Source organism: Mus caroli, unplaced genomic scaffold, assembly GCF_978045245.1.
Source record: "Mus caroli unplaced genomic scaffold, Mus_caroli_1 scaffold_19, whole genome shotgun sequence".
NCBI lineage: Eukaryota > Metazoa > Chordata > Mammalia > Rodentia > Muridae > Mus > Mus caroli.
This window is the reverse complement of record NW_028227274.1, coordinates 41,048,757-41,073,101: the sequence shown is the minus strand read 5'-3', so window position 1 is coordinate 41,073,101 and position 24,345 is coordinate 41,048,757. Positions and strand designations below refer to the sequence as shown.

General features: G+C 42.0%; 2 pseudogenes; one reads left to right on the top strand and one right to left on the bottom strand.

Moving 5' to 3' along the window:
- Positions 1-2,663: 2,663 nt before the first annotated feature.
- On the bottom strand, positions 2,664-3,700 carry LOC147000273 (sentrin-specific protease 2 pseudogene; annotated as a pseudogene).
- A 12,234-nt stretch (positions 3,701-15,934) lies between these two features.
- Positions 15,935-24,345, top strand: part of LOC147000272 (dihydropyrimidinase-related protein 3-like) — a 35,395-nt pseudogene continuing 26,984 nt past the window's right edge.

Here is a 24,345-nt window from a genome sequence, read left to right as displayed (position 1 = left end):
ACAGTGAAAGGCAGAAGCCAGGATGATGGGTGCAATCCTTCAGTGAGTCCACTAAAATGGGTGGCTACAACTCTCCAACACCATCCATGCTAAAGGGACATTCTTCTAAATGGAAGTAAGAACAGGTGACCTGGGATGACCTCACACATACTTGACAAAGGATGTCTGAGTGCATATTTTTACAGAAGACATTTTAATGCATACAAGCACATTTATATCACATACACTATGGCTTAACACAAGCATATATATATATATATTTTTTTTCATTCTGGGGGCTTTTAAATCAGCCACCAGTTCAGAAAAGCACATAGAATGAAATGTGGAGTCTCAGGGTTTCACATTGAGCAGGCACACTAAACACCCTGTGAATAGCACTCACAGGCAGACCGAAGTAGAAGACAGATATTGTGTTGACAGAACACAGGAACATGGAGGACCTGAGCAATGCACTTGCCATGCCTAATCTTTGAATGTATGAAAGGCAGCATCCCTGTCAACCTCCAACAGCAATGTGGGTGTCCATAGATGGCCTCGGTTTCCCCAAGAGTTGAAAATATGCTTTGTAAAGCCACCTACGTCATGATTCTACCTAGCATCATCAGTGAGGCACTCGAAGAAGTTCTTCAAAGATCTTGTATGCATGAGCACAGGGCAGTTACAACACATGCACAGTTAGGTGACTGACACTCTGCACAGGAGTGAAATACACAGACAAGAAAGAGTCAGACCTCAACAATATCTTAAGCAGCAGGGCAATTCTGCCAGCCATCTCACAGTGATTACATAATGTGGGGGCATCTGTCTCCCTGAATTTGACCTCTGGGATCTATAAGCCATCCTGCTGCTTTAAGTGTAACTCTTGAGTAGGTATGTGTAAATTGTTCCATATTTTAGTTAACCAATACAAAAATTAAAGAGCCAAGCAAAACAAAGACGTGATATAATTCTTGACAGAAAAGCAACTGCCTTTTTTCCCCCTTCACTTTGGAGAGTTAGGAGTTTCAAGGTCAAGTTTTCTGGCTTCCAAAACTGTTGCAAATCTCTGCTGTGAGGTGTGACTTCACTGAATAGTTCTAAGTAACTCTGCCTGTAATTCAAGAGTACTCTCTGATCCTCTGGAGAAGCAGGTCTCTGCTAACCTTGAGGAAAATCAGCCCTCAAGGGTCAAATATACCAGAGTCTGATATTTTACAACTGCCATGTTGGAAAAAAAAATGTGTCCCAACTTGCAGCATTTGCTAAACTTCTGCATATGACTCCTCTCATCAGAATCAAGTTTAACTGATCAAGGACACCTCACACAAGATAGCGTGAGAGGCCATGCACATATAAGGCACTTGCAAACAGATTCCATACCCATCCAGTTCCCCACTTCAAGATCTCATGAGTCTTTGCTACTTCTAATCTTACCTATGTATTTATTCCCGATGGAACATCTTTATTCCTACCTAATCAAGCTTTGGAATTCTGGCCCCTATGTGATATTCTCTAGCCCTAAAGAGGCCCACTGTGTACAGTGTCCATGTTTAACAGTGTCATCAGAAAGAATAAAAAATAAATCTACATTCAAATATTCATTTAAAAATAAGAATAAAGGCTGTTTAGATCAATCTTAGCCAGAGCAAAGACTAGCTCTTCTGAAACATTCCTCTACCTTCCAAGCAATGAACTAAAACAGAGGAAGCAGTTAAAATATTCTCATAAGGTCACAGAGTCAATGAGTGTTGAAGCTGGAACTGAAGAGCTGAGAACCAGGGATTCTCTTCCTCTCCTGTCCCTGCAGAGTGCTGCCACCAACTTCGAAGACTATTCATTCACATTCCCTAAGTGATGAGGTGTGGGAGTGGCAGGGACTGCTGTCAGCTCTTCTGTGTGTGATAATCAGGAGTTTCTGGCCAGGTGCCAAGCACTGTCCCCTGAAGCACTGTCCCCCAAAGACTTGGAAGCACTTTATAGGTTGTTATTCTGGCCGTCCTCCTCCTCTTCTGTGTTGTTTTTGGTTTGTTCCAAGGTTAGATTTGCTTGTCTCTGATTAAAGTCACTTTTTACTCTTAATGGAGGGAAGGATGGACAGAGGGAGGGAGAGAGGGAGGGGGTAAAGGAAGGAGGGATTGAGAGAGTGTCATTTATTAAAGAAAAAATGAATTTAAACTTTTAAAATGATAACATGTAGTCTAATATTTTTCGTTCTTTTAAAACTTAAAATTAAATTAAAATACGATTTCACCATTTCTCCCTCCCTCTTCTCCCTTAGGCCCGTCTCGGGTCTGACCCAGCCCCTCCCAAATCAACTGCCTTCTCCTCTTTAAACATTGTTGATACAAAAACAAATGAATAAATATATGGATATAAGCTGCTGAGTTCATTTAGTGTTGCCTCAATTTATACATTTAAAAAGAAGTCTGAGCTAAGGAAACTTTTATAAGTCATAGGGTTGGGCTCAGTGGTTTCCGGAATCTTTGACCAATAAGCCTAATACCCTGGGTTTAATGCCAAGGACCCACAAATGGAACTGGCTCCTACAGCTTGTCCAAAGTCTACCTCTCATAAATGTCCCCCAAAAATGTTAAGACAGAAGCTTTTTAAATAGTCATCGTGTTTACATTCCAATTCACAAAAATATGGCACCAGATACTGGGGTAATTTATCAGTTAAAAAGCTCAGACCACTGATATTTTCCTTCTGAGTAAGACATTGTTTCCACTTCCTAGGCGAAGTCGGGCAGACACTTCTTCTGACAGATCAGGCTCCATTTGGTGTCCTCTTGCACCTTCCTTTTCAAATCGGAGTCCCACCACCTTCTCTGTATCAGCTTTTCCTTTTGAATACCTCTTTTCACTTCTCATTGAACAGAGAGGTCCTCTTCTTTCAACAACTCCAAACTGTTTTGGAACAAAATGGGTTGTTCTGACACCATGATTCTGGTCCTCCACCAAGCCTTTGGTTTTTAATGTGTCCATCTGAATTCTCTGAGAACTGTGGTGTGAAACTGTGGGGTGAACGTGCTTCCATGAGCACCGTCTTTAAGATGCTCCAATAACTTTTGATACTTCTCCCTTTCATCATTTTGGACACCCTCCTCGACGGTGCAGTGGGGACACCTTATACCCTTGCCACCCTCTTCAGAAATCATCTCTGTCATACCTTGATCCTGAGGCTTCCATGTTAAGGAACTCTCTGGATTGCTTTTGCTATGGCGAAGACCACTTGGCCTTCTATTATAGCCTTCTGATTTCAGCTTAAAACCAAAGGAGGGCAGGACTCTCCTTGGCTGATAGTGGGTCACTGTCACTCTGATCTTTGGATAGTCACTTATTCCGTTAGGAGATTTATTACCCAGTTTCAGCATGCTGCTGCAGGATCCAGAACTCATCAGCTCACAAGATGAAGAGTTGGAAAAGACCTCTCCAGAAGGGCCCCCATTCCGTGTTCCATTACAAGCAGAAGACACATTGGGTTTTGTGGTCAGCTGGAACGGGAATCCAAATAAACTCGCAGCATTGTAGAGACTGTTCTTCACTTGGTGAATAAAGCAATCTAATCTTGGTCTTTTGGCTGGGATCTCATCAGTGTCCACTGCAGTAGAAAACAGAGTGCTGCTGGAGCGCCGCCTCTTGAGTAGTGCGTGGGCCCTGGGCTCGGACCGCTCACACAAGGGAAGAATGGTGCCAAGAATCTTAGCCAGCCATCTGTACATTCCAGGCCTGAGCAGCAGAGGCGGCCAACACACCCCAAGACGCGAACCCCAGAGCTGTCCTTGCTGCAGCCACCACCACCACCTCTGCCACCACTGCCACTGCCACTGCTGCACCCTTCACTGCTTTGGCCTTAGCCAGGATCAGGCGCGGGAAATATCAGGGCTTGAGATAAAGGAAAAGAACTTCCCAAGCAAAGAGAAGGACAAAAGAACGGAAGATCTCTTTGCACTTACAGAGGACATGGAAAAGGAAATCAGTAATGCCCTGGGCCACGGCCCACCAGATGAGATTTTGAGCAGTGCATTTAAGTTGCAAATCACCCGCGGAGACATCCAGACATTAAAGAACTATCATTGGCTCAATGATGAGGTCATCAATTTTTATATGAATCTTTAAGTGGGAAGGAGTAAAAAGCAAGGCTATCCAGCACTTCAAGCATTCAGTACATTCTTCTATCCTAAGCTAAAGTCTGGAGGTTACCAAGCAGTGAAAAGATGGACCAAAGGGGTAAATCTCTTCGAACAAGAACTTGTTCTGGTACCTAATTCATCGGAAGGTACATTGGAGCCTGGTGGTGATGGACCTATGAAAAAGTGTCTTAAATATCTGGATTCTATGGGACAAAAAGGCCACAGGATCTGTGAGATTCTTCTTCAGTATTTACAGGATCAAAGCAAGACCAAAATAAATAGAGATCTCAACCTCTTAGAGTGGACCCACTACAGCATGAAGCCACATGCCATTCCTCAACAGTTGAATGGGAGTGATTTTGGGATGTTTACTTGTAAATATGGAGATTATATTTCTAGGAACAAACCTATCACATTCACTCAGCACCAGATGCCTATCTTGCGGAAGGAGATGGTGTGGGAAATCCTTCACCAGCAGTTGCTGTGACAATGCCCTGCCTGGTCTTCTAGCTGCTGGTGGTTCTTTCCTGGATGTTTCCATATACCTCATGCATTGTGGGTTAAAAAGTCCCCGATCATTTCTCTTCTCTCACAGGTACTGAGCTCTCAAGATGCATGAGGGCCTCTCCACAGTGGCCCTGACTAGAGGTGTGGAGGGGCTGCTGGCAACCCTGCTCAGAGCCCTGGACTCTTCACCCCACACAAGAACAAATGCTAATTAATGTGTTTTGTTTTAAAGCGTTATTTCCATAAGAATGTGGGAAATGCAGGATCTGTGATATGAATTGTTCTGTGTGTTCACAAGAACTCACTCACTCATTGGGCAGTGCCCTTTTCTCACTGCTCTTTTATACTTAGCTATAAATAATTTGGACTATTTTTTTCTGAAAAGAATGTTAATCAAACTGCCAGTTCCTGCTGCAGAGAGATATCAGCAGGGGGAGGAAGGAGGTGTTCGCTAGGTTGTCTAATGCTGGAGTGGGAACTGCTGACATACAGTTAAGGTTCTCTCTTTTAAGGCTTGAAAATGCCAGAAGATATGAAGATGCTCTGTTGTAGGATCTGGCTGCCTTTTAGATAGTCTGATGCTATGACATGGGCACAGTTCCTGGAAATGTGACCAAGGAACTCGATCTGTGCATCCTCCAAACTGGGTGTGGGCATCTTAGAGACTTTCTTTTCTAGAACCGAAGTAGCTTGGCTTCCTCTTGAAACTGGATTCAAAGTAACTGTGAGCATACATGTTAAGTCGTAGGTCTGGTGAGTGAGTGTGTGAGCCTCACCAGGGAAGGGCTGGCCTGAGCTGTCTGCTTCCAAAGATGCTCCTCAATGAAAGCCTATTTTTCCTCAGAGGTTTTTTTTTTAATATATATATATATATATATATATATATATATATATATATATATAGCAGAAATTAAGTTCTTGGCTCATCAGCATGCCCTACTCCAGCCCCATTGAGCCTTTGGAGACAGATTTAGTACTTGGCTCTGAAGTTGCCAGGTTTACAGTCATCTATTTTGCATATGAAAGTTTGTATTTAACTTTTTTGTTCATTAAAAATTCTACAGATGTGAAAAAAAATAACTCAGACCAAAGAAGAAGAGGAAGAAGAAGAAGAAGAGGAAGAAGAAGAAGAAGAAGAAGAAGAAGAAGAAGAAGAAGAAGAAGAAGAAGAAGAAGAAGAAGAAGAAGAAGAAGAAGAAGAAGAAAAGGCATCTGCAATTTCAAAATCTTTCTCTGGGATTCATGTCCTTTTTATCAGAAAAATAAAATCTTAAAAATATATGACGTCTCTGCAAATATATCAATTTAAGCTGCTGGTCTCCACCAAGGAGTCACTTACTTTTCTCTGTTGAAAATTATAAATTCTTTCTGAACAGCATCAAGATGTTCTTGAAGAAGGCACATGTTCAAGGGGAACATAACAAAGAAACAGAAGCATTCTTAGCTGACACATGCGAACCTCAAGTGGCCAATAACCCACAGAGTATTCAGTGAGCAACCTGGATTGATTGAGGAAGTCCTGTTTCCAGAAGCACACAGATTCTGAGAAGATGACAGGATAGGAATCCCCCTCCTATATATATATTCATCTTGCAATGGAAAATGCAGGTTAATTACAATTTCACTGCTAACATATTAGAGGTTGCCCCACCTCTCTTATCTCTTGCAGAAGACCAGATGGGAAATTATGACAATATCTTTTAAATTCTGGATACCTGTCTTCTGCTTGCTGCTGTATCAGAAGGGTGAAGCCAAAGACCTTAATGGCCACTGTAGCCTTGCCTCTCTTATTACTAGAAGCCCCCAGCATCAGGCAGGGGTAGGCTTCTGACATGACCTCCCCAAGCAGCTCTTGAATGAATTGCACTTCCCTGAGTTTGGTGGGGAGCCTACCTACCTGAAAAGAGTCACTTTTCTTCATTTCCTTCTCCCTTTTAGCCAGTCGTTTCTTTTTCTTGTGAAGAGGTTTGGACTCCAAAATCATTTCTTCCAGGTCAAAATTGGGGTCACAATTGAGCCTGCCTTTCTTTAAGGAGGAAAGCAAGGCTCAGTCCTCATATCCCCGTATCATTCCTAAGACATAGAAGCCTACCACCGAGAGTAATGAATAGTCCTGATGGGATAGCCTAAGAATAATAACTTGGGCTCCCTCCAAGGATGTATAGCATTTAATGACAGCATTATCTTTTATATTCTTTGATTGCTTAATTTAGTTATTCTCATAAACGTTTAACTATCCTTCAGTGATTAATGAAGTAGACCATATTAAAATACCATTTCTAAGGTTCAGAATCCTGGATTTATCAGTAGGTCAGAATCATGACCATTGCTTGGTCACCTTCCAAGGTCACTGTCCTAGTTAGGGTTTTACTGCTGTGAACAGACACCATGACCAAGGCAAGTCTTATAAAAACAACATTTAATTGGGGCTGGCTTACAGGTTCAGAGGTTCAGTCCATTATCATCAAGGCATCAAGGTGGGAGCATGGCAGTATCCAGGCAGGCATGGCACAGGAGGAGCTGAGAGTTCTGTCTTCATCCAAAGGCTACTAGTGGAAGACTGACTTCCAGACAACTAGGGTGAGGATCTTATACCCACACCCACAGTGACACACCCATTCCAAACAGGTCACACCTATTCCAACAAGGCCACACCTTCAGATGGTGCCACTCCCTGATCCAAGGATATACAAACCATCACATTCCACTCCCTGGTCCCCATAGACTTGTTCAAAAACATGAGTCTATGGGGGCCATACTTAAACATAGCATAATGCAAAATGCATTTAGTGCAACTTTCAAAGTCCTCATAGTCTATAGCAGTTGCAACAATGTTAAAAGTCCAAAGTTCAAGGTCTCTTCTGAGATTCATTCAACTTAATTAACTGTAATCCCCAAAGCAAGGCAGGAAATCAGCTGGGCAAACTCCAAACTCTGCATCTCCATGGCTGATGTCAAAGTGGTCTTCAGATCTCCACTCCTTTTTCATCTTTTTTGACTGCAACAAACTGCTTCCTCCTGGGCTGGTTCCACTCCCTGTTAGCAGCTTTCCTCAGCATGTATCCCATGGCTCTGGCATTTTTAACATCTTTGAGTCTCCAAGGCAATTTCAATGTTACATCTTCTTCTTTCAGTGTCGGGGATTCCACTTGATGCCTAAGGGTTGGCATCACTTCTCCATCTCTGTCCTCTGTAGCACTCTATGCTCAGGTTGATCCACTCTATTACGGCTGCTGTTCTTGGTGATCATCCCATGTTACTGACATCTTCAATACACTGGGGTGTTCCACTCCAACTAGGCTTCACCAATAGCCTCTCATAGGCTCTCTTCAGGGTGCCAAGCCTCAAATCCTTTGCATGACCCCTTCAATCCTGAGCCATCAACTACAGCTGAGGCTTCACCTTCTCCAATGGTTCCTCCAAGAGGCTTCCCTTGCCTCTCACAGTGCTAAGCCTCAGCTTCTCTCCATGATCCCTGCATTCCTTCACAAGCAGTACCACCTGAGTGACTCTTACACATTACCAAGTCCAGCCGCAGCATGAGGTACAACCTTGGGTATCTCTGGAACACAGCTTCTTTGTGATCCCAGAAAACAATTTCCAGAAGATTTCACCTCAACGATGCTGGTCTCTTCTTAATCACCGCTAATTCCTTAGCTCCAGCTAACCAGCATCAATTTTCCCAGTAGATCCTTCCATTCTTAACTCTAGAGCCAGAGGCACATGGCTGAAGCTGCCGAGTTCTGCTGCTTACAGGAACTAGAACATGATCCCCTTGTATTATTACATTATCACTAGCTTTATGTTTTCTAAATCCTTCACTGCCTAAGCTTGGCTATCCTGGTTCTTGCTCTGTAGATTGACCTTGAATGTAGAGATCAGCATGCTTGTCTCATGGGATTAAAGGTGTGTACCACCATGCCTGGATCTAATTTAGCTGGGTAGGATCTTGCCCCAAGGTCCCACTCCCTTAATCTTTATCTCCTAGAACACAAGATTTTGCTCTATTTCACTTCCTGGTACTCCTTTAATACTCAAACCGTATATTTTATATTTTTCCTTTCTAAGCTTGCTATGCTTGTTCAAACTTTTCTTCATAAGACTTAACCAGAGAACAAAGTCTCTGCCGGGCTTTTTTGAAACTTCTTTTGTCAATGCAATTAATCCAAGTCTCTTTACCTTAGCCTCAGGCAAACTTTTCAGACAAGGGCAAAAAGTAGCCACATTCTTCAACAAAATACCACAAAACCAGTCTTTATGCCACATTCTGAAATTCTTCTCCTTTGAAATCTCTTGGGCCAGGTCAACACAGTTCAAATCAATCCCAGCAACAAAGTCTTCCATATTCCTACTAGGATGACCCATTAAGCCCCATTTAAAGCATTCCACTGCTTTCCAAATCCAAAGTCCCAAAATCCACATTCTTTCAAATAAAAGCATGGTCAGGCCTATCACAGCAATACCCCACTTCTGGTACCAACTTGTCCTAGTTAGGGTTTTACTGCTGTGAACAGACACCATGACCAAGGCAAGTCTTATAAAAACAACATTTAATTGGGGCTGGCTTACAGGTTCAGAGGTTCAGTCCATTATCATCAAGGCATCAAGGTGGGAGCATGGCAGTATCCAGGCAGGCATGGCACAGGAGGAGCTGAGAGTTCTGTCTTCATCCAAAGGCTACTAGTGGAAGACTGACTTCCAGACAACTAGGGTGAGGATCTTATACCCACACCCACAGTGACACACCCATTCCAACCAGGTCACACCTATTCCAACAAGGCCACACCTTCAGATGGTGCCACTCCCTGGTCCAAGGATATACAAACCATCACAGTCACCAACCAGATTTCAATATCAGGATTTCTGAGAGTGATGTCAAGAAATTACTGCTTGATAAATCCTCCAAATGAGTCAGATCTACAGAAAGGACCAATATCTGCAAGGTGAAGATTCTCAGAGGGATTCAGGAGAACCTAAAAGAAGGAAGGTGGTGTCTGAGGCAGGTGGTACCCAGGGTCCCCCATTGTCATGCATCAGCCAGGCATCCAATCAGAAACCTCAGATCACTTTCCTGTTACTAAAGTAGACACTGGCACAGTTGAATGACACCACACTCTTCTTCCTTCTACTGAGATTCCACCTGGCATCCCAACTGGGTACCTTATCTACCTGTTCCCTGAAACAGCCATGTCCTCATGTGGCCAGAACAAGTGCCTCACTTGGACTTGAACAGAAATCTCAGATTTCTTTCTACCAACCTCTGCAGGAGCACATCCCTCTTGCCAATGTTCCCACATCCTGTAGTATAATTGGAATATCAGGCAAATCAAAGGAGAGAGGAGCTTCAGTGGGGCTGCAGCCTAAGGTTTATCCAGTAGTATGCCATGGGATACAATATCCCTTGTTTGGGTACTCAAACAATGGAAACTATGTCTAAAACTATAGATGAGTACAATAAAGCTAACAAAACAAGAGAAATGCTCATGGAATTTTCCCACTAACCAACTCATAGATCTCAACGGATATGAAACCTCTTTGCACGAAGAAAAACAATCCTTTTTAATGAGCATATTTCTGAGAATGACGATTAGGAAGACTAGAACAATTTACAGGACAATGCGTGGGTAAAGCTTAGAAGTCCAGATGTTGACAGCCTGCTTAGCTCCTTGTCAATCATGTGACTTTCGGTGTTCAACTTACCCCACATGTGTCTCCATTTTCTCATCTGTAAAGCTAGTGTCAGGGTGCTTTTATGTTACTGGTGTGATCCTCAAGTGAGCCCCTGGGTGGACATGTACACAGAGCAATGTGAACAGACTGTGGGAATGATGTGGGCTTGGGATGCTTGACTCACAGTTGGAATGAAGCCTTGAGTGAGCCTCTTCTGCAGGACTGCGTCCTAGTTCATATCACTCATGTAAGGGAAATTCTGAATGTCAGTCAATTGAGAAAAGCGTTGGTCTGGATTAGGTTCAAGCAGCTGCCAATTAAATACAAGCAATGTTATTACTAGGAAGGCCAGACAGGTGGACCAAATAAATAAATAAATAAATCCTGACTATTCTAAAGTCACTATCTGATGGGAGTCCCTTGTACAGAAATTGAGCCCATGCTTTGCCAAGACAGTGATCCCTTCTCCTACCTGCACGCAAATCAGGTGGAGAATGTATGATATGCAATAACACTAGAAGTCGAGTTTGTAGTATGATGAGCACAAATGGCTTGTACCAGGAATTAAAAAGAACTTCCCTCCTGACTCCCCGACTGGGAGAGCCTGTTTACTAAACCTCCACTTACCAAGTTCAGATCAAGAAGAAACACTTTGGAATGAACATTGCTTTGCAGAGCTAAGACCTGAAGCTGTGCTTTTCAATGACATAAAATGGCCACCGAATCTTATTTCTTACTATAATTTGTCCATTTATGGCCCATCCAAGCCAATCTGTGGTCTGACTGTACTTGGTCACATGCAGCTCCAGACCATGTCCAACACATGACTTCAGCTTAACAGCACTCAAGCAAGCACATTCCCTACTCAAGGAGACACATCCATTTGACTATGTGACAATGTAGTTTTGACATCAGTGTCAAACTCCCACTTGTTTCCAAGTGCTTTGCTGAGTATCTATACTTACAATGGATAAAATTGTACAAAGTACTGTGTGGGCCACAGTCATTGAATACACTAAGTTGTACTGATATCTGGGAAGGTGCTGGAAGAATGCAAGGCAGGAAGTAGGGATTCAGGAGGAGTGAGTAGCATGGATGAACCTGTGTGGCTATGTGATGGTGAGGAATGGGAGGAGAAGGCAAAAACAGAGCCAAAGGAGGGAAAGGTTGACTAAAATTCAAAAGGCTCAAAGGGCAGTTTATAACCACTGTATCTCAATTAGCTTGATCTTTATTTGAAGAGCAATGAGAAGATGCTGACATAAAGGAATGAGACTAGTAGGGAGAGGAGTGGTAGACACATGCAACAAACCAGAAAAGGCAGGACAGCAGCTGGTTCAGGGAGACAGCCAGAGCAATGAAGATCAGTAACAGCGGCTTAAATTGCTACTGAGAGTGTTAATCTAAGATCTAGTGTGGGCTAGATATGGAAACTGTGAGTGAACCCTGGTCTCTGGTTTGCATAGGTAGGTGAAGGGACCAGTTATAGGCAGAGAGACCACTGGAAGATGCCCAAGAAATATAAAGAAATTGAGAATTATAATCTGGACACAGTGAGGTTTAGAAGGCAAAGAGTCATCCAAAGATTTTTAGGTTGAGTTAAGGAAGCCAGGCATTTGAGTTTGAGTGACCGCTATTGGATTTTCTGGATATCCTCCTAGGGTGCTTTCTTCTGTCTCACATTTTTAAGAAGGGATACCATCTCCTGTGACCAGGCAGAAGGGTAAGTTACAATTGCTGTCTCAAACATGTTCACAATTTCCTTGCTGGAAGTACTGGAGAGGATGTGATATGGTCTCTGAAGGGAAAAAAAAGGAAAGAGTCTTCATTTTTACAGGTCAAAGGGGGAAACATTGCAAGCATTTACAAGGTGAACTTTGAAACAACAAACCCTCAGCAATAACCCCTTGGAGCTGATTGAAAGGGAGACATATGGACTACTACAGAATTTAAAAGACATGTTTCTGACATTTTTCATCAAAATATCCTAAGTTTTAAGAACTTGTTACTGTACAGACCCAAACATTTCAGTGGATTAAGCCAGTTTCAGACACACTGGTTTCAAACTGTTTTGTATGTAACTTTTAGGTGTGTCTATATAAAACATAAATAATAAATAGAACCTTGAATTATATAAAGTTGATTACAAGTTACACACTTACATATTTTACAAATTACAAAATCACGGATCTATAATTTTTCTGTGGTCTCCTCGTAATTTATCTGAAATAAAATGAATGCTAAGTGTTATGGCATGTGCTTGTAATGCCAGCACTCGGGAGGGGGAGGTAGGAAGATCTGGAGTTCAAGACTGGCTTCAGCTACATACCAAGTTCAAAGCCAGCCTGGGATACCAGAGAGTGATGCTCTAAAACAAAGAAACACACACACACACATGCACACACATGTACACACACACATACACACACACATATACACACACACACACCAATACAAAACAGCACAAAACAAAACAAAAACACATAAAAGCTGAAAACATAATGAGAAATTTAAGGATAGAAAATTGCTCAGAAATCCCATCTCCAGTGTCTAAATACTCTGATCCAATAAAGAATGTAGTAGAGAATTTTAAATAACAACAATAAAACTGTTCTCAAACAATCAGGGTCAACTATGGCTGCCAAGGACCAACCTTGGCTTAGAGAGGGGTTCTTAGGGAAGGGGTGGCTGGGGAGCATCGAATAAAAAAACTTAAAGTCAAATCATGTTTCCAAGCAGATGACCTGTTTTGCTCAAGACAGTGAGAAAATTGCTCTTAAAAAAAAAAAAAAAAAGTTTTGGTCTCTATTTAAATGTTTAAATCTCTTTGGAGATTTCCAGACAGCTCTCTCTAGATAGCTTCTTTTTCTTTTTTTTTTTTTTTTTTTTTTTTTTAGTTTTGGTGTTTTAAAAAAAGATAAGATAACCTATCTCTTGCAAATCATAATCTGGTTCTGGTCTTTTATTTTGCATATCAGTTTAGTCATTAACTCCAGGTTTCCTTTTGATTATCCTATGAATCAGCATCCTTAAAACCCAGGCCCTTAATTCTTAGAGGACAGCAAGCACACACTTGTTTTAACATGACATTGAACTTAGAAATATGCCTGCCTATGTTCAGCACAGATACTAACTGAGCTGGTGGGACCCCATCCTGAAATTACCATTTCTACTACACCTGAGCCAAAATTTGCTCTGTCCCAGGCCAACCCAGAACTCAAAAATCTATCTGCCTTTGTAAGCGTTAACAGAAAACTTATCTGGGTTGGATCTCCTAGGATCACCACTCCCTAAATCTCTTCATCTCCTTGCTTAGTATGTTTTTGACAAGTAGGCTCACAGTACAGCTGCTTTTTGTTCCTTTAGATTCGTGAAGCCCTTCATATAATTTATAATACATCCTTGTTTTTTGAGAAATCAGATCTTTTTGGACCTATGCTTCTAGAGTTCTTTTCCACAGCCTTAAGGGCTGTCCTGAAGGTCCCAGCCAGTGTTGACCCTTTTGCTAAGACATTAGCTACCCTTGCCTCCCAGACTCATGCAGGATCTGATTATCTTGGAGTCATTAATGTTAACATTCCTTAAAGGGCATTCCTTGAAAGAAGAATGTAAAATATGTACATTATTATACAAACAAACCTTGAGTTCACAGCACATATTGACACTTGTAGAGGCCCATGACTGTTGGTCCTGTCCCAGGGGCAGAAACCATGTCATTCTGCTCCTACCAAGGCCATGTGGCATATAACTTTAGTTTGATTAGGAAAAAGGAAAAAGAAAAAGAATTAAAAGCCAAAATGAAATACATATGAAAATCTCAATTGGAAACTTGTTACTTTCTACCCTACTCCAAAAATTAAAAAAATAAAATGTGTGTCTGTGTGTGTGTCTCTGTGTGTGTGTGTGTGGTGTTGGGGTTGGTGGTGGTGATGGTGATATTGGTCGTGGTGGTAGTTTTGTTTGTTTGTTTGTTTGTTTGTTTTTATAAAAACCAAGCTAGTGATGTTGTTTTATCTGTCCACTGAAGGGCAGCCATTATAAACAGCAATTTCTCTATGTGGCTTTCCTGTGCTCTAGAGAAACTGTAAGTCACTTACAGCCAGAGTGGATACTATATGCACAAGGACAGAACTTCCACAATACATTAATCAGAGGACAGTTAATGTGTGTGTACACATTTATCATATGACTGCCCTTTTCTAGATGTTTAAGTAATGGATGATGGATGAACTAAATTGGAGGAAGGAGTAGTGTTTGTTATTCCCAGTAGTCAATTAAAAGGTTTTATAATGTAACCCTGTGCTACAGGTCTGATGTCAGAAGGATTTGGATGCTAAACTGGCTCATTCATTCTCTAACCTTCACTTCCTTCATGTGCAAGATGAAGCTAGTTCATTGGCACAATGAAACACTGCCAAAGCTTGCTGGCAAAACCAGTGGAGATAATCCAGGGAGAGTTCATATGCCTAACAATTTGGGAACAAAGGTTTCTAAACTCAGTTTTATGAGACCAAAATTTTATTATTATATAAGAATGGCATATTCTTAAGAAAGTCTAAGACATGGCAGGACAAGGATAGATTGATTCTACAGTTAGTAATAAAAAAATGCAGTGTGTGTGTGTATTTGGCAGGGGTGCCTCTCATTGCATTGATGAGTTTGGTTCCATTATCATCTTAAATTCTTCTGGTCCCTTATGTTCTGATCATTAGACAAGGTACACCCACAGGAACACACATACTTATGGAAATGTGTGCCATGGGCTCAGCTTTCTAAGGTGATCAAGGATATCAGTGGTGGATAGGCAACAGCCTCTGCTGATGGTCCAGTGCAAAAGAAAGCAGTTGAAGGAAAGGCAGCAGATAGGATGCTTCAAAGCACAAGACCTGTCTGGCCATTGTGCAAAAACTTCAGGGAAACATCATGGGTCTGTGATGGAGGGGATAGGATGCTATCTCAGAGGATGCCTTTTCCTTTCTATCCCTGGCTTATCCCTGTAAGTCCTGACCAGTCCTTGAGAGCACAAACAAGCAATTAGCCCCACCCTCCTTCTCTGTTGCCCATATAACAGAGCATCATAACTGGTGTAGAATATTCAGTGGCTTTAAGGAAAACACAGAACTTGGGTCACTCCAAGGATGACTTGGAGACTTTTGGAAATGGGAATATTGTTGAAAACTGCCCTGAGCAGACTCAAGCTGAGTAGGGACATTCTTGAACTATAATCCACTTTTTGGCTGGAGAGATTGTGGGCTAAGCTGACCCTCATGGTTAAACCAAAATTATTTTCCTTTCCTCAAAATGATTTTCTGTTCCACCATCCCACCTACTTCTTAATTATGGTTGAAAATAAAATAGACCTTTTCCTATAATGCTGATGACTTAGGTATGAAAACACAAGGCACAGATTCAAGGCACAAATTGTGATCTGTCCATTCTGTCAACTCACTGAAGCCAGGTTTTATATCTATATTTTGTGTCTCCATTTGAAATTTAGATAGCACTGTGTGAAAGAGTAATTCTTCAAACTGAGTGTCTTAGTCAATATTCCTTTGCTGTGAACACACAATAAGCACAGCAACTCATAAAAATGAAACATTTCCTTGAGGCAAGCTTACAGTTTCAGAGGTCTGCTTCCTTTTCAGCATGCTGGAAAGTATGGCACCACACTGATAGACATGGGGCTGGACAGGTGGCTGATAGTTAGGTGATTGGATCAGTAGGTAGTAGGAAGAGAGAAAGACACTGCATCTTGTATTTGAAATTCCAAGCCTCACCCCCATTGACAAATTTCCTTCTAAAGGCCATACACACTAAATCCAACAAGGCTGAACCTGAATCCCAGTGAAGTATTTCCACTCCCTAGTGAGCATTCAAATAATCCAGCCTATGGGAGGCATTCCTCTCCAACCATCCTACACCCTTTTATTATAAAAGTCATGGTATTTTTGGATGAAACACTAGATTTTTTCTTTATGAGATAGGGTTTCTCTGGAGCTTTGACTGTCCTGGATCTTGCTCTGTAGACCACACTGACCTTGGACTCACAGATTATTGCCAGCCATTGCCTTCTGAGTGGTGGGATTAAAGTCATGTGCCACTACCACCTGGTTTATTCTTTAAACAAATTGTAGAGAATGAAGGGGAAATAGTATACCAGAAAAAAATGTGCATATGTCCTATGTATGTGTGAATGCATGTGTCCATGTGCTATGTATGTTTGTACTAAAAAGTATAGGTTCCAGGACAGAAAATAATGTATCATGTAAGTACATGCCATATATCACTTAGAAAAAGATTTTAAGGAGGATATAGGCCTTTCAGAGATTTGGCCTTTATTTTATTCTGATACAAAGCCTTACTGGGTGGCCAGATACTTTTTATGTAGCCCAGCTTACTGGCAAAACTTATGGGGTGTACCAAGGGATAGCAAGGAAAATGCATAGCAATCTGCCTACCGAATAATAGAATTAGAAGCTTGTCCCATCTCCAGACCTACCCCAGAAGTAGTTTTAAGGTTAATTTTATTGTCTTCTTGCTCCTCTTAGGCACAGCAGCCTGCAGCCTAGTATATAATAGTCAGTCACCAAATAGTGAAATACTCGCATCCCATGGAGAACATATGCTTGCCTCACAGGGACAAAAGCTTTTAAAGCATTAGCTCCTTTAATGGTGAATTACTTCTTTATGAGGGGGGAGTTATTTCCAAATTTACAAGCAAGGGAAACAGAAGCCCAGAAGGTAAGTACTCCCAGGTGATTGCAATGTGTTGGTACATTCATGTTCTAGGACCTCTGGTGTCTATGGGCAGCTGGTATGTTAGTGCAACTTCTTGGTATCTGCTAACTCAAACAATATCAATTATTGATCTTCTAAACTCTGCAAGCTGGGAGTTGGGGTTAGCAAAAGATGCTAATGGGAGACACCATTCTATCAAGACACCAATTACAAACTATGGATTTTACAGAATATGAAAGGGCATGATAAGATAAAAACATTCTAAATGTCTTCACTTCTTGTGGACAGGCACTTAGGTCATGTGCTCAGGGCACAAGTGTGTGTGTGTGTGTGTGTGTGTGTGTGTGTGTGATAAACATGAGAAGGTGGTAGTTATAATTAATATTGTCTTCTTCCTGACATTTTTGTGTTCTTGTCTGGCAGACATTAACTCCTTCATGGTTTACATGGCCTACAAGGATTTATATCAAGTGTCCAACACAGATGTAACAACCCATTTGGCTGTGTGGTTTGGATGGTCTGAGTGGATTTCCTATTGTTGCTAATGACCCTGGCCATTGGGACATGAGTCTCTGTAGTTACCTGTGGGAGGTCACTGTGCCAGGTTGTATGTTGAAGACTTTGTAGTAATACTTCATTTTAAAAAAGTTTATGGGTTGGGTGCCTATATCAATGCAGAGGGATGCTTGAATAAGGGAAAGCTGTTGTCTCAAAAACTCTTACAAACCTGGTGAAAAGGTGGGTGTCTTTGCCTTATAGAATCAGGTGAGCTTCCTTCCAGTTGTACCCACTTGGCTGTCATAGTTGTACCACTTTGCCTTTCCTGGAAAATCATGGATGTACATGAGTTTTGATAGATCTGAAACAATCGTGGGAAATGCAAGCAATTAGAACTCTTGAATTCTTGGTGGAGAGTAAGGGTAATTTTGTCTTGAAAGGCTCAGGGTAAGAGTTTGAATACATGCTTTGGCTTTGACCAGGCTCTTGAGAGCTGTTGGAGCACTTATTGAAAAGAATTCTGGTACCATGTCTAAGATCAATGGAAAATTACACCATTAGATCTGGATGACTGAGAGAATGCTTCTAAGATATTGGTCTGGTCTGTATGTAATTCCTGACAAATTTTTTATAGAGACAAAGCCTCCTAAAATGTCTTTTGGACTACATTCCTCTCTGTTTTAAGCCAGTTTTAGTCCTGGCTTTAGAAACTGCCTTTTATGTCAAGCTGCTAAAGGAGCCTATGATGCTGTTCATGTGTGTTTTAGCTCTATGAGATCTTCACCTGCCTGGGAGCTGGGGGCCATTGCTCAAGTTCATGCCGAGAATGGAGATATCATTGCCCAGGTAACTGCATGGAGTGAGCATTCTGTGTGAGCATGGGTCTACATACCATCCATATCCTCTCTTTGGCATGACTTGAATACCCCCATGTGTTCATGACTCTGTTAACATAAACACATTGCGAAAGACATAATCCATACTCAAAAAAGCTTACAGCTCTGGGCTCAGAATTTAATTCCAACATTGTGGCTGCAGAGACAGGGGGATCATCAAATGTTCAAGGTAATTAGATGTGATAGCAAGCTTTTTATTCTTTGCTCAAAGCACTATGCCTCAATTCTTGAAGAATTGATCTTCAGCCAGGCAGTGGTGACAAATGCCTTTAATCACAATCCCAGCCCTCTGGGGGCAGATGCAGTAGGTTCTCTGAGTTTGAGGCTAGTCTGGCCTAAAAATCCAGTTTAAGAACATCCAGGACTACACAGAAAAGGACTGTCTCAAAATCAAAACAAAACACAAAAACAAGTCTTAATTTTCAATGTCAGGTAGTAGTGTATACCTTTAATCCCATCACTAAGGAGGCAGAAGAAAGGTAGGTACTGTGAATTCCAAGACAACTAAAGCTATATAGTAAGACCCTGTTTCAGAAAACTAAAACACATCCAAACAAAGAAAAGGAATCTTCAGATTAATGTCATCATAAATCCTGTTACTACATGTATAGCTTATGTTTATAGTTTATCTACGGTATTTTGCACTTGTTTTTAATTTTGAGGCAGCAACTTCAACTTAGATATTTATTTAGTTATGAAGTGAAGACAGGAATGTCTAAAAGTGACCTGTTAAGTAAGTCTTCTGTCCCTAAAAGAGTTTACATCTAGAAACGTTTGATTGGATTAGAAAGAAGAGAGTGGCTGTGGTCTTGGTTGTCCTTTTAATTGCATCTGAAATCAACAAAAACAAATTCCTGAGCAAATCCATGCACAGCCCCACCCCCTCCCTCTCTGTTTTGGAACCTCCCTCCTCCCAATCCCTTTGCCTCCTCCCTTACCTCTTAATCTTCTCCTCACTGCATACCCATCCCCCTTCTGAGACAGCATCTTACTAACTAGCTCTGGCTGGTCTGGAACTTTCTATATACACTATGCTGGTCCCCATGGAACTCAAAAGAGATCCTCTTGCCACATACCTTCGGGAATGCAGGGATTAAAGGTGTGTGCTACTTTTCTGCACTCACCACCTGACATGAGACCCTCCCTAAATGTGGGCGGAGCCTTTAGGCACAACCCAGATAAAAGGCTGCTCTAGAAGGGGAATTTCGCTTTTTGGCCACTTGCCCTCAGTCTTGCTGGCAAATTACCTTGTCTTGCTGGTTGGAGCTCCTACACAGGAAAGTAAGACCAAGATCTTTGCGAGTTCCACAAAGTTGGAAGACTGCACAACATAGCACAACTGGATTCCTTTCAGCCTTCGGCGCCAGATTGAACCTGTCCAGATTTGTGCACTGAACAACTCTGGGATTGCCAGCGTCTTCGGAGTAAGACAGACACTGACTGTTGGACTAAGCTAACCACCTCCTTATTCGTGAGCTCAAGCCTATTTCTACAGAGTTCAAGGAATGGAACACACAAGCCATAACTATAAGTCAAATTTCTACAACATGGAGGACCCTGTGATTGAGGTAGAAATTGAAGATGATCAAGAGGTAAGAGATGCAGAAGAGAACAGCGTTTTCGATGAATGTGCTGGAGACTTTGTGTACAACCCGGAGTATCAGGGCATCCGGAACCAACCAGGTGATATTTACCTCATGGACAGCTTGGAAGAAACTGTGATTCAGGTGGAAATTGAACATTATCAAGAGGTAAGTGATGCAGAAAAGAACTGCATATTCCAGGAATGTGCTCTAGACTTCATGGACAACTCCGAGTATCAGGTCATACTGAACCAAACAGGTGATATTAACCTCATGGACAGCTTGGAGGACCCTGGGATTCAGGTGGAAATTGAGGATGAGCAAGAAGTAAGAGATGTAGAAGAGAACAGCGTTTTCCATGAATATGCTCAAGAGTTCATGGACAACCCCGAGTACCAAGGCTTCCTGAACCAACCAGGTGATATGAACATCATGGTCAACTTGGAGGACCCTGGGATTCAAGTGGAAATTGAGGATGAGCAACCAGTAAGAGATTCAGTAGAGAACAGCTTTTTCCAGGAATGTGCTCAAGACTTCATAGACAAACCAGAGTATCAGGGCATCCTGAACCAACCAGGTGATAATTACCTCATGGACAGCTTGGAGAACCCTGGGATTCAGGTGGAAATTGAGGATGAGCAACCAGTAAGAGATTCAGAGGAGAACAGCGTTTTCCAGGAATGTGCTCTAGACTTCATGGACAACCATGAGTATCAGGGCATCCCTAACCATGCAGGTGATATTTACCTCATGCACAGCTTGGAGGACCCTGGGATTCAGGTGGAAATTGAGGATGAGCAAGAAGTAAGAGATGTAGAAGAGAACAGCGTTATCCATGAATATGCTCAAGAGTTCATGGACAACCCCGAGTACCAAGGCATCCTGAACCAACCAGGTGATATGAACATCATGGTCAACTTGGAGGACCCTGGGATTCAGGTGGAAATTGAGGATGAGCAAGAAGTAAGAGATGGAGAAGAGAACAGCGTTTTCCATGAATATGCTCAAGAGTTCATGGACAACCCCGAGTACCAAGGCATCCTAAACCAACCAGGTGATATGAACATCATGGTCAACTTGGAGGACCCTGGGATTCAGGTGGAAATTGAGGATGAGCAACCAGTAAGAGATTCAAAGGAGAACAGCATTTTCCAGGAATGTGCTCTAGACTTCATGGACAACCCCGAGTATCAGGGCATTCCGAACCAAACAGGTGATATTTACCTCATGCATAGCTTGGAGGACCCTGGGATTCAGGTGAAAATTGAGGATGAGCAAGAAGTAAGAGATGGAGAAGAGAACAGTGTTTTCCATGAATATGCTCAAGAGTTCATGGACAACCCCGAGTACCAAGGCATCCTGAACCAACCAGGTGATATGAACATCATGGTCAACTTGGAGGACCCTGGGATTCAGGTGGAAATTGAGGATGAGCAACCAGTAAGAGATTCAGTAGAGAACAGCTTTTTCCAGGAATGTGCTCAAGACTTCATGGACAAACCAGAGTATCAGGGCATCCTGAAGCAACCAGGTGATATTTACCTCATGGACAGCTTGGAGGACCCTGGGATTCAGGTGGAAATTGAGGATGAGCAACCAGTAAGAGATTCAAAGGAGAACAGCGTTTTCCAGGAATGTGCTCTAGACTTCATGGACAACCAAGAGTATCAGGGCATCCCTAACCATGCAGGTGATATTTACCTCATGCACAGCTTGGAGGACACTGCCATTCAGGTGGAAATTGAAGATGAGCAAGCAGTAAGAGATTCAGAAGAGAACAGCATTTTCCATGAATATGCTGGAGACTTCATGGACAACCCCGAATACCAGGGCATCCTGAACCAACCAGGTGATATGAACCTCATGGTCAGCTTGGAGGACCCTGGGATTCAGGTGGAAATTGAGGATAAACAAGAGGTAAATGATTCAGAAGGGAACAGCGTTTTCCATGAAAGTGCTCTAGACTTCGTGGACAACCCCGAGAATCAGGATATCCTGAACGAACAAGGAGATATGAACCTCATGGACAGCTTGGAGGTCCCTGTGATTCAGGAGGAACTTGAGGATGATCAAGAGGTAAGAGATGCAGAAGAGAACAGCGTTTTACATGAATGTGCTCAAGACTTCCTGGACAACCCCAAGTATCAGGGCATCCTGGACCAACCAGGTGATATGAACCTCATAGACAGCTTGAATTTCTACCTTGTGGGTGATGTTGACTTCTCAAGCCAAGGGAGCTGTCAAAGTCTGAGTCAGCTACAATTGGAGGGATGGGAGACCTTAGGTGCTGGAGTTCTCCAGCCACAGCCACAGCCACAGCCACAGCCGCAGCCTCAGCCACAGCCACAGCCTCAGCCTCAGCCTCAGCCTAGGCGCACTCGACCACGGATCCGCAGAGGTCTCACCCCCTGGCAGCTGAGCAAATTGGAGAGTGTTTTTCAAGTAATTCAGTACCCTGATGTGAAGGGCCTTGCAAGGCAACTGTATCTGGGAGAATCTGAAGTGCACCGTTGGTTTAAGACTAGAAGATCCAAGTATAGGAGAAATCAGAGACTACAAATTCTCAAATGTACCCTTGTGAGTGCCCAAAACACCTTTGCCTAACATTTCTGGGGAAGCCCTGGAGTGCCATCCTAGTCCAGGAGTAGCCTACCCCTTTCAACAATGAATTTCTTAGTATTATGAAAGAAAAACAAGTTGTTAGTTCAAGGCCAGACATAGCTGCATAGGGACACCCTGACTTAGAAAAAAAAAAAAAGCCGTAGAATAAACACTTGAACCTCCCCAGTCTGTGTGAAAAAGAACAACAAACACCAGAAACAACAACTGCAAAAAAAGCCTCCCCAGTCTGTGTGAAAAAGAACAACAAACACCAGAAACAACAACTGCAGAAAAAGGTAGAGCAAATCATGAAAACAAAAGCAAACAAGGAGAGGAATGGACAGTCTAAGGAACCAGGATATATTAGAAAAACACAGTTTGACCTCTTCCATTTTTCACTACCTAGTTTAGACTGCCCTTGAACTCACAGAGATAGATCTGCCTGCTGATGTCTCCCATGTGCTAGGATTAAATGTGTATGCCACTCTACCTGGCTAACCTCCAAACTTTTAAAATGTCATCATCATGCCCATTTAAATTAAATAAAGAAATAAAAGCAATGTACAGCAAACCAATAGCCAACATCAAAGTAAATGGTGAGAAGCTGGAAGCAATCCCACTAAACTACCTATTCAACATTGTACTTGAAGTCCTAACCAGAGCAATTCGGCTACAAGAGGAGATCAAGGGGATACAAATTGGAAAGGAGGAAGTCAAAACATCACTTTTTGCAGATGATATGATAGTAATATAAGTGACCCTAAAAATTCCACCAGAGAACTCTTAAGCCTGATAAACAGCTTCAGTGAAGTAGCTGGATATAAATTTAACTCAAACTAGTCAATGGCCTTGCTGTACACAAAGAATAAAGAGGCTGAGGAAGAAATTAGGGAAACAACACCCTTCTCAATAGTCACAAATAAAATAAAATACCTTGGCATGACTCTAACTAAGGAAGTGAAAGATCTGTATGATAAGAACTTCAAGTCTCTGAAGAAAGAAATTAAAGAAGATCTCAGAAGATGGAAAGAACTCCCATACTCATGGATTGGCAGGATCAATATAGTAAAAATGGCTATCTTGCCAAAAGCAATCTACAGATTCAATGCAATCCCCAACAAAACTCCAATTCAATTCTTAAATGAATTAGAAAGGGCAATCAGCATATTGGTCTGGAATAACAAAAATCCTAGGATAGCAAAAACTCTTCTCAAGGATAAAAGAACCTCTGGTGGAATCACCATGCCTGACCTAAAGCTGTACTATAGAGCAATTGTGATAAAAACTGCATGGTACTGGTATAGTGACAGACAAGTAGACCAATGGAATAGAATTGAAGACCCAGAAATGAACCCACACACCTATGGTCACTTGATCTTTGACAAGGGAGCAAAAACCATCCAGTGGAAAAAAGACAGCATCTTCAACAAATGGTGCTGGCACAACTGGCCCTTATCATGTAGAAGAATGCAAATTGATCCATTCCTATCTTCTTTTACTAAGGACAAATCTAATTGGTTAAGGAACTCCACATAAAACCAGAAACACTGAAACTTATTGAGGAGAACATAGGGAAAACCCTCAAAGATATGGGTTCAGTGGAAAAATTCCTGAGTAGAACAGCAAAGGCTTGTGCTGTAAGATCCAGAATCTACAAATGGGACCTCACAAAATTGCAAAGCTTCTGCAAGGCAAAAGACACCGTCAATAAGACAAAAAGATCACCAACAGATTGGGAAAG